At 49.8% G+C, this 16981-nt stretch overlaps 1 protein-coding gene across 10 annotated transcripts in view; it reads left to right on the forward strand.

Moving 5' to 3' along the window:
• PPP6R3 (protein phosphatase 6 regulatory subunit 3) overlaps positions 1-16981 on the forward strand; it is a 1665951-nt gene that overhangs the window by 1450170 nt on the left and 198800 nt on the right. The gene's annotated exons all lie outside the window — the stretch shown is intronic.

The following is a 16981-nucleotide window of genomic DNA, read 5'->3' on the forward strand; positions in this document are numbered from 1 at the left end:
CTGAGAGCGCTTTGTTTGCCAAGCCGGTGCCCACCCGGCATTTGCAGAGTTCTGCTGCGCTTGTTATTTATTTAAGAGTGCCCACCTCACTTTACTATTTTAAAGAGCCGGTGCCCACCCGGCATTGCCCCATGTTCACCGCCGCTGGCCCGGGACTCCTTGCAATGTTCTCCCCGGGCCGCGCTGGGATTGGCTGCCGGCCCGAGGAGATTCCCCCGCCCCCGCCGGGGAGCGAGACGGAAGCTGGCAGTGGTGCGAGCGTTGCGGGGCTCCCGTGACCAGGAGGGAGCCTCGGATACTTAATTGCCCAGGAGCCACGAAGGCTCCACGTCGAGTTCCGGTCCCGAGATGGGAGACCGGGTGAAGGGCAAAACAGAGACCGGCGCGTCTGGAGACCCGGTGAGTGCCCTGAGGGAGAGGAGGGGCGTCGGGACACATTGTCGGTGCCCGCCCCTCCCCTCCAGTGCGAGCGCCTGAGTGCTCGGAGGCCCGTGGGCCCTCCCCTGTTGCCGAGTCCCCCTAGTGGGACTCCACCAAGCCCCACCGTTCCTTCATGAGCCCTGAGAGGCTCCTCCATTGGCTTTGGTCCTTCCGAGCCTGCGAGGCTCGGCCCCGCATCGTCGTTGTCGAGCCCAGAGAGGCTCAAGTGCCAGTTCTTTGTCCTCACGAGCCCGGAGAGGCTCGAGGGCCAGTGCCTTGATTGTAGAACCCAGAGGCTCCTCACAGCCCACATTTGTCCTATGAGCCCAGAGAGGCTCTTGAAGTGTATTCCTGTTCTTGAGCCCTGAGAGTCTCAGCCCTTTGCATCTGTATTCCTAAGAGCCAGAGAGGCTCCCACGTTGGCCCCATTCTCTACAACAACTGCCCAGCACTTTGTGGGCAGTTGCCACGTTTAGGTCTTGGCGCAGTGGCGCAACCTGGACCCTGGACTTTGATGTAAATCATGTGCTATTATGATTCCTGCGCTAACTGTGGTTTAGATGCTGTTATGATCTATGTCCTATTGCTTTTGGGCGTTAGGAAATGTACTGCGTGTTGTATGTTTTGCGCACCCTGTGTCCTGCACCTCTGAATGTGTTGTTGATGCATCATGTGCCTTGTTCCTTACACCTCTAAATGTATTATGATACTTAGGTGGTTCTCTTGCTAGTACAGGTGTGCTAGCGAAGCCCAGGTTCCCTGTGTAATATTCTCCTAAGGTGGTTAGGGTTGCATAGGTGGTGCTTACCTGGTACCAGTAGTTACTGGTTGTGTGTTACATGATTATTTGGTGTTTAACTATCTCCAAGGGCTTGATACTGAGCTCGCCCCCTGACCAGAGTCCCAGGACCAGTGGACTCTATTTGTGCCTTCTCTGACAAATTGCTGGGACTTTTCTGATCTCTCTTGGGCTACTGGAGCCTCGCTGAAGTGTGCCTCGCTCATTCCCCTCGGCAGCTCGTGCACGGCAGCCCGTCCAAGCCTCGAGCAACGCTGCTCTCCCCGGAGCCGCGCCGCTTCGCTGGGTCGCCAGCATCCTGCCTTCCCCTCCTCTTCTGAGCCGCACACATTGGTCGCCCCAGAGAAACGCTTGTAGCTAGCCGGCCGCCCGCTCAAGTTTACTAAGGTGGTCACTCGCATTATCCCGCAACCACGACGGGAGGTACTGTCCGTTAGACTCTATGTTCTAAGTTCTAGGCCTACAAGTATTGTATTCTAAGTTCTAAAAGTGCTGATTCCTGACAGTGGTACATGTGGCCCTGTCATGTACATATCCCTTGTAAGTTCTGCCCGTGCCTGTTGGCACATTGTAAAGTGTGTGTTTTATCTAATGTGTTTTGGTATAATACAAAGGCTATTTTTATATATAACCTTGTGTGGAGTTTCCTTTGTGGTGGGCCTTGGGTGGTGTTGCTGGGGTGCGTGCACAAATACTTAACTCATATTGCCTCCAAGTTTAGCCTTGCTGCTCGCGCCACGTTACCTAGAGGGTGAGCGGGGGATATCTTGGCGTGTAACTCCCTTGCCCTGACTTAGGAGTGGTGGTCTCTGACTGACTTAGGCGCAAGCCCTGACCAGCCAGGGATCCTATTTCTAACAAGAACCTTTCTTGCAAATGCATCATAATAAGGTCGTTCTCCGTACGAATCCAAAATTCCTGCCCAAGGTCATTTCTCCCTTCCACCTCAACCAATCTGTGGAACTGCCTGTTTTCTTCTTGCAGCCGCAGAAAGAGCTCTTCATACCCTAGATATCAGGAGCATTGTTATACTACATCGAAAGAACACAACCCTTTCATAAGACCAAATAACTTTGTGTCTTTCTCAACACCACACAAGGGCAACGCCGTATCAAAATCTGGGTTAGCTAGATGGATTGTCAAATGCATACAGATTTGCTACCACAAAGCTAAACGTATGTGATCTGTTCCTCCTAAAGCCCACTCTACAAGGAAAATGGGGACTTCAACGGCATTTGTACGGAACATTCGCCTAGATGACATCTGTAAAGCAGCTACATGGTCTACACCGCACATATTCACAAAACACTATTGTGTAGATGTGCAAACTAAACAACAAGCTAATGTGGGCCAGGCTGTTCTCAAAACATTATTTCAAACTACTGCAACAGATAGGGGTGGTCGCCGCTAAGAGTGGTTACTGCTATACAATCTATGCACAATGTGTAAACAGCAGCTCATATGCCTTGAATGGAAAATGCTACTTGCCAGTATGCATCTGTTCTTGGCATGTAGAGCTGCAGAGTTGAACACGCCCACCCGCCTCCCCGGCTACCCTTGTCTGTTCCAGTATTATCTTAATTAGATAAAGCTTACATGGACATCCTTCCTTTTCTTGCAAAGCTCCATCATTTCCCTAATTGCGAAAAACAATATGAGGATGGAGCCGATGCCCAAGCACAATGTGGTCCAAAGGAGGAGCCCCCTATCTCGTGACTTCCAAATAACTTTTCAGGACAAAAACAAACTGCAAACATCTGGGCCCAACACTAGGTGGCGATCTATGCACAGTGTGTAACTCTGCAGCTCTACATGCCAAGAACAGATGCATACTTGTAAGTAGAATTTTCCATATTAGTTATACCTTAACGGCACAAGTGTTTGCTGGGTGGACAACCAACTCTTCATGGGGTATGTTGAAGCAAAGAAGGGAAAGTCTGTGCAGAAGCGTACAATCTCCTGTTGGATCATGCTCTCTATTAAGAGCTGCTCCGCATTGGCCAAGAAGTAAACCCCTGATGGTTTTTGTGCTCATTCCACCAGAGCGAAAACTGTGACCACTGTGTTAGCACGCAGAGTTCAGGTATCAGCAAGGCAGCAATGTGGACTTATCCAGTATTATGGGTATCATTCATAGATTCACATGCCTGAATCATTCATAGTCGTCGGGGTGGGAGTCCCCGGTATATAAAAATAGTAATGTCATAAAGACATATATATACACTAATAGGCCTGGAGGCCTCACATTAGTAACCTATCTGAGTCCTTTTGTAAAAAAGACCAAACTTTGGCCGGGAGCCAATCGGCTGCTACCACTCTCTAGAACCTTCCTGGAAGGAGCCCTAGTCCCTCAGATTTTCTACCGCACGTCATGCTAAGGGAGTCTCCACAGAGCTCTGCTCAGGTTTCTGGTATTTCTGGATTTATTCCATATTTTTCTCTTCATATTTACTCTTGTGAAGGAGGGCTAGAGTCTAATATGTCTACCAGTCCTAAAAAAGGGCTCTTTAGACCTTGTGCCTCGTGTAGTAAGCTGAGACTGCATGTAGATGACAAACATGAAGACTGCCTCTACCCTGACCATTCTGCCAAGGACTGTAAGGTCTGTCGCACTTTCTCTGTCAAGACTCTAAAAGACAGAGAGGGACGCCTGCTTCTGTGGCTTCAGAGACTGAAGGACAAGGATCAAACAGTCTCCTCAGGTGAGAGCGAGTGTTCCTTCAGGAGCTCACACTCCTCTTCTAAAAGGCCGAGACAGACATCTCCAGGTCCGTCTAATATGCCACCTCAAAAGAAGACGCCAAAGTCTTCAGAGGGTCGTCCAAAAACCATGGCAGTTAAGACTCCTCTTCAGGAAGCCACCTTCAAGAAGCCCGTGCTGGTGTCTTCTGCCATGCCTGTGACAGCATCAACAATAACCATCTCTACGTCGACAGCATCGGCCTTCACCACCTTGACGACATCTACTTCAAGATCGTCGTCGTCGGGTAGGTCTATAACAACTATTATTCCTGTCAAAAGGACGTCGACAACGCCTCTGTCGACGACAGCCCCTTTGTCGACTAAGTCGAAACCATCGTCGTCGACGAAAGTCCCATCGACAACAAAGCCATCGACGTTGACACCAGCGTTGACTAAGCCGTCGACGACGAGATCGCCGACGAAGACGTCGACGGCAACTCCAACACTGCCGTCGACTAAGAAACCACCGTCGACGACATCGTCGTCGGTGAAGACGACAGAGAAGTCTGCTGTGGCTGTCCGCATCCCACCGTCGACGACCACCCTGTCGACGGAAGGCTCTCCCAAGCTGAAGTATACCTATACACACTTCAGGATGTCAACGCTGACGCTGATCCCAGAGGCGACGTCTCCTAGCAGAGTCCAGCCACTGCCACCGGTCCATTTACTGGAGACTGAGGACTCCGATGATGGCGCCATGTTCCCCACTACAACAAGTCCATCAGAGCTAAATGTCAAGGTCCATGAGAGTTCGGATTACGAAGATATGGGTCAGGCAGAAGTCCCACACCAGGAGGAATATCAATCGCCTCCTCCTTAGCAACCTATGGTGTGCCTCCCGGCCTCAATTGTCACGGACCTCCAATTCCTTATAGCAGACTACCAACAGCGGTTTCCGCCTACTCCGCCACCTCCAGTAGTCCCACCACAACCCATGACACCAGCTCCTCCTCCTCGCCCTAGACCACCTCCGCTGGTAATTACTCCAGATCCTGTATCTTTGCCTCCACAACCATCTTTGGATGAAGAGGAAGCAGTGGAAGAAGACGAGGAGGGTCAACAGGAAGAGGGAGAAATACAGGATGATGAGTGGAATAACTAAATCATTTCACATCCAGCAACCCCAGACCAGGCACAGGCGGATTCACCTCCTGAAGACATCGGGGGGTTTCATAATGTATAGAGCGAGCAGCAGCAAGGTTCAAAATGGAGATGACCACGCAACCTCGGGACTGCTTCTTATATGACTTTAAGGAGCCATTCAAGAAGACGGTCCGGTCAATCCCTATTATTGACCACATCTGGGACCAGGGGGTAAAGATAATGCAAAATCCCTCATCTCTACTTCCAGTGCCGACCAGGCTCGATAAGAAGTATAAGGCCCCGGACACGGCTCCGGCATGCCTTACAGGCAATACTAAACCAGACTCTGTCATTACACAGGCCGCGCAGCGGAAATCCATCAACCCAGCTGCTGCACTGACTGCGCCTCCGGACAAGGAAGGCCGTAAACTGGATAACATCGGGAAGAGGTTCTCGTCGATGTCTGCCATTAACGTCAGGGCGGCAAACTCGCTTGCGCTCTTGGGACGCTACAATCGCCAGGTGTGGGCAGATGTTGCCCCATACCTAGGCACACTGCCAGAGGAGCAGAAAGAAGAGGTAAAGAAGATCCTCCTTGAGGGAGAGCGGTCCGCCTTGGAGATTATTGACGTGGCGATGGATATCGCCTCTACAGGATTTCGCCAGCTGGCGGGGGCAGCTGTCCTTAGGCGCCAAGGCTGGCTGAAAGCTACATCTTTCCGGACGGAAGTCCAAGCCAAGGTACTGGACATGCCGTTCGACGGAGAGCTTCTCTTTGGAAGCATATTGATGAGATGCTGCAGGGTATCAAGAAAGATACAGAGACCGCAAAAGCCCTGGGTACCCTCCAGTACAAGAATACTTCCTTTCGGGGCTCCAGAGGGAGAGGCCAGCAGACAAGAGGTGGATATCAGGGGTACAAATCCTCCTATGGCTCGTCCCAGCAATTCAAGCCTCAATACCAACAGAGGCAGCAACAAGGCCAGTCTTCTTACAATAAGTCCTCCTTTTGAGGAAAAGGAGGAAAGAAAGATCCCGCCAGAAGGCAATGACTTCTTTCTCCAACAGGCCTCCACTTCTTCTCCACGTTACGTAGTTGGAGGCAAAATTTCCAACTTCCTCCATAATTGGCAAAAAATAACTACGGATCAATGGGTCCTCCAACTGGTTCGGTTCGGGCATACTCTGGAGTTTGTGGACACTCCTCCTTCGAACCCCCCATGTCCCATGCAACACATGAATCTTCATCTTCATCTTCTTCAAGCGGAACTCTCACTAATGCTTCAGAAAAGAGCCGTAGAAAGAGTTCCCAGAGGTCAGAGGAGGAAAGGATTCTATTCATGGGTCTTCGTGATACGAAAAAAGGAGATGAAATGGAGACCTATACTGGATCTAAGGAACCTCAACACATACCTCAAAAAACAATCGTTCCGTATGGTATCCATTCAAGAGGTGTTACAACTACTCAATTCCAGCGATTTCATGGTGTCCTTAGACCTCCAGGACGCCTACTTTCACATACTCATCCACAAAAGTCACCGCCAATTCCTAAGGTTCACTGTGGCGGGCAGACATTACCAGTTCAGAGTGTTGCCATTCGGCCTGAAGTCGGCGCCACGCATTTTTACAAAATACCTATCTCCAGTGGCAGCTTACCTTCGCCAGCAACATCACCAGGTATTCCCCTACCTGGACGACTGGCTCATCAAGTCTCCCACTCTAGAATGCGTGAACAGGTCTTCCAACGCCTGTCTTCAGCTCTTCGAGAGTCTAGGACTTACACTCAACCAGAAAAAGTCAGTACTGCAGCCCTCTCAACGCCTCACTTTCCTGGGAGCCATTCTAGACACACATCAGGAGAAGGCCTTTCCATCACAGGAGCGTCAGGCCAAACTGAGGTCGCTGGCAGCACACATTCAACTCAAAAAGGTGCGACTTTTCAAGTCACTGCTAGGAATGATGTCCTCCAACATCCTCCTAATACCACACTGCCGCCTCCGTTTGCGTCCCTTACAGGAGGCGTTATCATCTCAGTGGATCCAGTGTATGGGATCCTTCGACGATCTACTCAGGATCACTCCGTTCATGGTGAAGGCCCTGCACTGGTGGCTTCAAACAAAAAAACTGAACCAGGGCCTTCCATTCCTGCTTTCAATCTCTCCACACGTGATAACAGATGCATCATTGGAAGGATGGGGTGCGTTCCTGCAGGAACTTCAGATACATGGTCAGTGGTCGCCAGCCGAAAAACTGCTCCACATCAACCTGTTAGAGTTGAGGGCAGTATACCTGGCTCTTCGAGCTTTCCTGCCCAGAATCAGGAACTCCCCAGTGCTTGTGAGGACGGACAACAACACCACAATGCACTACTTAAACAAGCAAGGGGGACTCGATCCATGACGTTGTCTCAAGAATTGCAGCGAATTTGGAAGTGGCTACTCCAACACAACATTTCGCTGAGGGCGGAGTACGTCCCAGGAGCAGACCACACTCTGGCGGACTCACTAAGCAGGCAACGCTCCATTTGCCACGAGTGGGAGCTCGACCAACATGCTCTCGACGCAGTATTCTCCCGATAAGGCAGACCTCACCTGGATCCATTTGCGACGGAGATCAACGCAAAATGCCAACATTATGCAAGCTGGCTTCCCCCAGAAAGCATCTCTAGGGGATGCATTTTCGATCGCATGGTGCAAAGTATTTGCTTACGCTTTTCCTCCATTTCCCCTGATCCCCAGGGTCCTTCGGAAACTGAAAGCAGAGCCTTGCACACTGATCCTGGTCGCCCCAGCGTGGCCGCGCCAACACTGGTTTACAGAACTCCACCTTCTATCGCTGGAACGAGAAATTCCGGATTTCTCGTTCACATCTATTAATGACTATAAATATTGCTTTGAACTGTTTCTATATTGTTGTTGTTGAATAAATGACAACAGCCTTGTCTTTTGAGTACCACCTTATTTTCCTTTGAATTTGTATTGCTTGTGTAGAAATAATTTCCCACGGGGACCCCTCTATACATTTACTACTTGACGCCCAGGTCCCCTTGACTGCTTGGGTTCTAACCCCCCTTCATAATGTCCGATTCCTTTCAGGCCTTACCCGCATCTCCTCACTATGAACCAGGGGCAAGTCCAGCATCCAGATCTGACATCTCTCAGATTATCGGCTTGGCTCCTGAGTTCAGAGAATTCCAGGACTTGGATATCCCTCAGGACTGCAGGGTCGTCTTAGCCCGGGCTGGGGCTGACAGTACCAATAAGACATATTCTCTTGAGTGGAAGAGTTTCTGTTTATGGTGTAAAGCTAACAAACTGCACCCTTTCTCGTCCACTCCGGCACAACTGCTGGCCTACCTGCTTCACCTGGCCAACTCGGGATTGGCTCATGCCTCAATCAAGGTCCACCTGGCAGCCATATCTCGGTTCAGACGCTCTTCGTCTGGTGTTTCCCTATGGTCCAATAGACTGGTCAAGCATTTTCTGAAAGGCTTATTCAGGACTTATCCTCCAGTGAGACCTTTACCACCTACATGGCAGCTCAATATTGTCCTGGCGCAGTTGATGAAACACCCCTTTGAGCCGATGCATAAAGCGTATCTCAAATACTTGTCATGGAAAACAGCTCTCTTGCTGGCTCTCACGTCAGTAAGGAGGGTGAGTGAGCTGCAGGCTTTCTGTATTCAGGACCCGTTCCTTCAGTTTAAACAGGACAGTCATTCTACGGACTAACCCCAAATTCATACCAAAGGTTCCGTCTGCTTTTCATCTAAACGAACCTATTGTCCTGAGATCTTTCTTCCCTAATCCATCTTCAACAGCGGAGAGATCTCTACATTCCTTAGATCTGAAAAGATGTCTGAAATTCTACCTTCATAGAACAGAACAATTTCGCAAGTCCAACCAATTATTTATTGCCTTCAGCAGGCCCAGGAAGGGCCTACCATTGACAAAACAGAACATTTCAAGGTGGATCTCTGCGGCCATCGCTTTCTGCCACCAACAGGCGGGACATCCTCTGCCGGCCAAAGTTCGGGCTCATTCCACTACAGCGGTTTCCACCTCCATGGCGCTCTTTTCTGGGGTGCCCATTGTCGACATTTGCAGAGCGGCGACATGGAAGACACCACATACGTTCACCAAGCACTACTGCTTGGATTCAGAACTTATGAAGGATGCAGCAGTGGGACAGGCGGTGCTCCGTCATCTATTTCATTAGAGGTGAGCCTTCTTCCCTTCATCCCACCTTTCCTATTTCCTAATTGCATATTTCTTATCCTGCTACTGTTTGCAGTTTATTCTGTTGCACTATTGATACGGTATTATCAAGTGTCTTACATGCTATATTATGCGAAATGTGCTGCCTACTACTTGCTACTCTGATTCAGGCATGTGAATCTATGAAAGATACCCATAATACTGGATAAGAAATGCGTTACTTACCTGTAACTGCAGTTATCCAGTATTGGTATCTTTCATAGATTCACATGCAAACCACCCGCCTCCCCTGGAAGGGCTCACCTTGGTTCTCTCAGTAGGTACTACTTAGCACTGAGCTTATGAAAATCTGAGGGACTAGGGCTCCTTCCAGGAAGGTTCTAGAGGGTGGTAGTAGCTGATTGGCTCCTGGCCAAAGTTTGGTCCTTTTTTTTACAAAAGGACTCAGATAGGTTACTAATGTGAGGCCTCCGGCCTATTAGTGTATATATGTCTTTGACATTACTACTTTTATATACAGGGGACTCCCACCCCGACGACGGGGAATGATTCAGGCATGTGAATCTATGAAAGATACCAATACTGGATAACTGCAGTTACAGGTAAGTAACGCATTTATTCTCTGCACACGTTAACAAAACACTACTGCCTGGACAGTGTGGTCCATCAGGACGGGCACTTTTTCTGCTTTGTCCTTTAATACTTTTTGGTCCAAAACTGTTTTGCAGACCCACCTCCGGGGAGGTATTGCTTGGGTATCTATTCTAAGGTAAGAAATCTACGGCTAGAAGTGGCTATCAGATGAAGTTACTTACCTTCAATAACTCTTTACATGGTTGAGAGACTATCTAGCCGCAGATTCCTTACGGACCTTCTTACGGACCCACTCATTCTCCCCTCTCTCCAAACTGATTTCTAGGTAAAGGGCTTTTCCCCTTTCATGGCCCTAGTTTTCAACGTAATTGTTCCTTGTGGCTCCCCGCTCCTGGCATGAAAAGAAACTAAACAGATGCCAGCACGTTGGGGTAGCACCTATTTAGGCACCGCACATATCACTTTCGGCTTAGACGGCATAGACAATGCCACGTGTAGTCTAACGACGCCACCTACTGGTTAGCAGGGATACTGCTCACGGAAAATTTCTAGGATCCATTCTGACACCTTGGGATAATTCTAAGATAAGGAATTTGTGACTAGATGGTGTCATCCAGATAAGGCATTACCAAATGTTATTAACTTGTTCATTGAGGACATAAACCTCCCACCTTAATCAGTATGCTTTGTCACACAAAGTACGAGTTACTTTCCTTCGTTAACTATGTGATCGAGACATATAAGCTGCAGATCGTACACTTTTGCAATAGATCGCCACCTGGTGTTAGGCTCGGATGATTGCAGGTTGTTGTCTTCTTGGAAGAAGTCTTTGTAGTCACGAGATAGGTGACTCTTCCCTTGGACAATACTGCGCATGGTCATAGACTCCATCCTCAGATTGTTTTTTTCTGCCACTGGGTTCGGATGAAAGTTTTTCGCTCCAGCTAGAAAAGACTTTTTCAGCAACTTCGAAGCGTGAAACTTTATACAAACAGTTTCGACGTCAATTAGACTTTTCAACAACACCAGCTACATTCCGGTGCGTCGACGCGGGCCGTTGGGCCTATCGGCGCCGTATGGCCTACGCCTCATGGACAGAACTCCATTCAAGAGATGCTCGGTATGTCGAGCAAAATTCCCTCATAGCGACCATCACGAGGTCTGCAACCTCTGTCTATCGCCGGAACAGGACGAGTCGACCTGCACAGTTTGTGCAGCCTTCCGATCGGAGAAGACCATTCGGGATCGGAGGGCACGTCGACACGAGATGAGGCGATCAACGCCAGCACCGGAGTCCATCTTCGAGGAGGAGATCGTCTAGGAGGACGTCTCCGAGGATGAGGCTCCACTCGTCGCTGAGGAAGACTCGCCTGATCTCCAGATCATATCGGGGGCAGAGGACTCAGACGACTCGATTCCATCTCGGCAACCCGTGAGTACTCTTGCCCCTGCACAACATACCCTACCCTAGCCAAAGGCAACGGTCAGCACTCCGCCCATGGGGCCCAGTCGAGACCGAAATGTCCCCTCCGACGCCCCGCCTTCGGGCTCGGCTCCGAGAAAAGACTACACTTTCCAGTGCCTCTGCACCGACAAAACCACTTGTGCCAATTCCACCTCCTCCATTGGCACCGAAGCACATACATCCTTCGACACCGAAGGACTCTTCGACACCAAAGCCAAAACGCCCTTCGGTGCCCAAAGACAAAGATCCTTCGGCACCCAAACCAAAAGATGCATCGGTGCCAAAGACCGTACCGGATCCGAAAGCTTCGACTCCGAAACCTTCGGGTTCCAAAAATAAAGATGGAAAGCCAGAGTCCGGCGCCGCAGGGCCAACAAGACCTGTCTCCACTCCAAAATCTCCAACCTCGGTACCAAAGACTCCAAAGCCTGATACACAGCCGCCTAAACCCTCTAAGAAGCCTACCAAGCCAAAAACACCTTTGGCACTGAAAAATTTGCCACAGGACTCTAACGCCTCCTACAGCAAAAAACACAAAACAACCCCTAACGGCACCGAAAAAATCGACGCCGAAGAAGATTGTAGAGAAGAAGAACTGTTTAGACCAGATCCTAAACAAAGAAAAGTCCATATCAATCCAAAAACTGGACATGTGGAAGCAATTCCTTACAAGAAGAGACCAGCAGACACACCACTTGTGGTTCCTGCCAAAAAGAAGGATTGTGCAACTTCTCCAATGCACCCTTCCTCTCCTTCACCTTCTTCCTCTCCTATCCTTCCTTACTACAGTTTCTCCTGTTCAATCTCCTGCATCATCACACCACACTGACTAAGAGTAAGATCTAGGTGGGGGGAATGACGTACCAGAGCCACTTGCTCTGGTAGATGAAGATGTCAACCCAGAATATCCTAAAGATGACGATATATATGGTTTCCCACCACACAATGTGCCCGACATTCCTGATCCTCAGTACTACCCAACAAAACCTTCCCCTCCAGAAGATAGTATTGGGTTTAATCATCTATTAAATAGAGCCGCCCTTTACCACGAGGTCTCAATGCACTCCGATGCCATTGATGAGTATTTTTTACTGGATACATTTGAGCAGTCTCAAAGGTCTACACAAATACTACCCATGATCAAAGGAGTCATTAAACATGCTCCAGAAATATTTAAAGACCCGGTACGATGTAGGGTGTTAAATCCAAGAATAGAAAATAAGTATAGAACAGCACCATCTGATCCAGTCTATATTAAGGGACATCTGCCACTAGACTCTTTAGTAGTGTCTAATGCATGGAAAAGAGCCAATTCCCAGAATTCTGTGGACATGCCCCCGCCTGACAAAGAATCTAAAGTTATTGATGCGTCAGGGAAACGGATTGCTGCGCAAGCAACAAACATATGGCGCATAGCAAATACACAAGCCCTACTCTCACGTTACGACAGGGCTCACTACGACTAATTGTGGAGAAGTGTGGCTCACTGGTTCGAGGAGGCAGACCTGGAAGCAGAGGTCAGCCCGGGACCAGGGTTCAATTCCCGGCTCGGCGGGGTCTTGAGTCATAAAATGTCCATGGACTCGACAATTCTCGCTCCGGTGCCTACTCGATTCACAGGTTCACACTCTGCTACTCTGGGCAATAGCTTGCTTAATCTCCACAACGGCCCCTCGCGGCGGGATGCCTGGCTTTCACCTTGTGGATGCCCTGCTGGGGTTATCTCACAGGGGAATACCAGGACGGGTTCCCTAAGCAAGCGCTTAGAAACCGCTCGGTGATTTGCGCTATATAAATTCCTGTACATTTACATTTACATTTAATTAGGAAAACTAATGGAGCACCTCCCAGATCAATACAAAGATTAGGCAGAAGAGCTCATACAAGAAGGCAAATTAATATCCAATGCCTCAATTAAATGTGCACTAGCAGTAGCTGACACAGCATCCAGAGTAGTCAATACTAGTGTTATACTCAGATGACATGAGTGGTTACGCATTTCAGGTTTTAAAACGGAGGTACAGACTACCATCTTGAACCAGCCCTTCAATCAAAACCAATTGTTCCGGCCGGAAGTAGACAACACACTAGAAAAGATGAAAAAAGATAGACACAGATAAGTCAATGGGTGCATTACAATCCACACAGACTAGAAGTTCTTTTCGCCGCTCCTTTTATTGAGGAGGCTCTAAGCAAACCGGCACAGATACAACATCATCTTTTAAAACTCTCACAGAGACCTCCTCTAACAAAGGCTACTTTAGAGGAGGATACAGAGGCAATAATAACAAGGCAAGAGGTAGAGGTAATAACAACAACCGCTCCTCTTCCACTCCCAAACAGTGACTTCCCTCTGCTTCCCCTACAGCATTCCACTCCTGTGGGGGTCAGATTATCACAGTTCCTACCTGTCTGGAATTCCATCACAACAGACAGGTGGGTAAGACAGAGTTCGAGGCATGTGGGCTGCTGAATTCATATCTGTGCATAGATCGCCGCCTAGTGTTGGGTCCGGATGATCGCACATTGTTGTCCTGGAAGAGTCTTCGAAGTATCACGAGATAGGTGGCTCCTCCCCTGGACTACAGTGCGCATGGGCATCGACTCCATCCTCAGATTGTGATATAAAACTTTCTTTTGGTCAAAAGGCCTTTAGTTTTTCGTCGGTATTGTCTTGCGATTGGTGCCTCTGTTCCAGCTCAGTTCCCAAACTGAATATCCAGAAGAGCCGCGTCGGCGCCAGAGGCCTTATCGACGAACCATCATGGAACGGAGCCCGTTCAAAAGATGTCCCGTGTGCAACTCTAAATATCCCCACATCGACGTCCACCCGGTGTGCAACAAGTGCCTGTCGCCGGTTAATGATGAAGCCAGCTGTATGGCTTGTTCCCGTTTCCGATCCAAGAAGACAATTCTGCATCGGCGCGCTGCGTGCAAGGAAGCCCAGCAGACGGCACCTGAACCGGTGAACATATTCGATGCCGGGGATGATGAAGGAGCAGAGCGGGAGGTTCGAGAAAACCTGTCGGATCCCGCATCGGAGGTCGACTCCAGCTACGAGGCTGACGTTGAGATGCTCGATGCGGAAGACGTCGTCGACGAGGTAGGAGACGACAACGGGGCCTTTGGGGCCATGGAAGATAGCTCGAGCGAGGAGCTAGGCCCACAAACTGATACTGGGGCCAAAACACATCATAAGGCTCAGGTCGAGGGATCGCCACAGGGCCTTACCCAAGATCTTCCAATAAGTTCTACGGCCCCGCCTTCGGGCTCGGCTTCGGACATGTCTAAGGAGCCGCAAGTTGCAAAATCGAAACCGAAAGAGAAAGCTTCGGTGTCTACGCAGCCTAAAGCACTTGAGGCTAAATCGAAACCGAAAGAGCGTATTGCTTTGGTCGGCTCGAAGTCCTCGGATCTGTCGGCACCGACGAAGCAAAAAAGTGTTATCGACCCGAAGAGGCCGCTAAAGGGCTTCGAGCCAAAGTCTGGCACGCCGAAGGCAAAGGTCAAGGACGTCGACCCGAAAAATCGGCGCCGAAGACAGTCGACACCGACAAAGGACTCGGTGATCAGAAGGTTCTCAAATCTACGCGTCGACCGGACAAGGCTAACAGCGGTACAACCCCCGAGTCCACGCCTGGTGGTGCCTCGAAGGATTCCGTCAAGTCGACGCAGCCGTCCGCCTCCTTCTCGAAGCAGGTGGCGGAATCCCTGAAGCGCATTAATGACAAGGCTTCGGCGGTCTGGTCAAAGGATCCTCCACCATCGAAGCCTGCCGATAAGCCTCAAAAGACGTCAGCGCCCATCCACTTCACGCTGCCACCGAAAGTGGTACCAAAGGCCTTCGTCCCTAAAATGGCCGTCGAAGTGCCCAAGAAGGTGTCCACGGGGCCGAAGCCCACAACTGTGGTCCCAGCCACAAAGCATCGACAGCCCTCGCTTGAAGAGGAACAGGAACAGTTTATCGATGCCGATACAGGCAGACTTTCTATTTATAAACGAAAGATCGCCCCGGAACAGCCAATGGAGTCCTATAAAGTCCCACTGAAAAAGGAGGATTATACTACAACACCTGTATCTCCACGTGGCCATGATGTCTTGCCCACTTATTCAGATGTGGAAACTGGGGAAGGTGACAATGACTAATACAGCTATCCTGTGGACACTGATCCAGAAGATACTAATGAACCTTGGGCAGATGCTGCTGACCCTGGGGATCCACACACTGCCCCAGACACTCATGTGTATACTGTAAAAACAACGCCTACTGAGGATTCGGCGGCGTTTAATGACTTATTGAAAGGGCATCCAAGAATCATGACGTCCAGCTCCATGCTGACCCTATTGAAGTAGACTTTCTGTTCGACACCTTTTCCACCTCATAGAGGACTGTCAAGACTTTGCCTATGTTGAAGGGTCTCTTGAAACATGCTGGGGAAATATTTAAGGAGCCTACAAGAGCCAGGGTGATAAACCCCAGGATTGAGAAGAAGTACAAACGGCGCCTGTGGACCCTACCTACATTAAGGGACAGTTGCCGTTGGACTCTCTTGTTTTGTAATGCCCGGAAGAGGGCTAATTCACAAACAACGGGTTGTGCTTCTCCCCCAGATAAGGAATCAAAGGTGCTAGAGGCATCAGGGAAAAAGGTGGCGGCTCAAGCGGCCAACATCTGGCGCATTTCAAACACTCAGGCACTCTTAGCCAGGTATGACAGGGCCCATTATGACACACTGGAGACCCTGTTGCAGCACCTGCTAGATGAATATAAGGAGGCAGCTGAGATGCTCATACAGGAAGGAAAGCTCATATCAAATGCTTCTATCAAATGTGCACTGGACGCAGCAGACACCGCGACCAGAGCCGTTAACACTAGTGTCATGTTGAGGCGACATGCCTGGCTTAGAATCTCCGGGTTCAAGCCAGAGATACAGACCACCATTCTCAATCAGCCAGTAAACCCTGATCATTTATTTGGTCCAGAGGTAGACACCACCTTGCAGAAGATCAAGAAGGACACTGAGACTGCGAAGTCTATGGGGGCTCTCCAGTCCCAGCAGTTCAGGGGTGGTTCTTTTCTTCGCTCAAGCAGTAGAGGTGTTCCCAGAGGCCAGCTGTCCCAGCAAACACAATACAATAAAGGTGGCGCGCAGACCACCTATGCCAAACAGAGTAGAGGTGGCTATTGTGGAAACAGCGCCAAGGGTAGAGGTCGTGGAAACAACAGCTCCAGGTCCTCCGCCAATAACAAACAGTGACGCCTTGTCACTGCCCCCCGACCATACCACTCCGGTCGGGGGAGACTCCAACAGTTCCTGCCAGTCTGGAAGTCCATCACCACAGACAGGTGGGTCACAAAGCTTATCCAGTACGGTTATTGTCTGGAGTTAACATCCACTCCATCCAACATACCCCCAAGACACCGTCCTATGTCCACAGAGCATTTGCACTTATTGCAGCAGGAGGTGCTCGTCATGCTGCAAAAAGGGGCAATCGAGCTCGTGCCTTTGGAAGAAAGAGGCACAGGAGTTTACACTCTGTACTTCTTGATCCCAAAAAAGGACGGGTCCCTCAGACCCATACTGGACCTCAGACCCCTCAATCAGTACATTCTCTCACAGCACTTTCACATGCTAACCCTGCAGCAAGTCCTACCGTTGC

Source organism: Lissotriton vulgaris, chromosome 2_1 (assembly GCF_964263255.1).
Source record: "Lissotriton vulgaris chromosome 2_1, aLisVul1.2, whole genome shotgun sequence".
Taxonomy (NCBI): Eukaryota; Metazoa; Chordata; class Amphibia; order Caudata; family Salamandridae; genus Lissotriton; species Lissotriton vulgaris.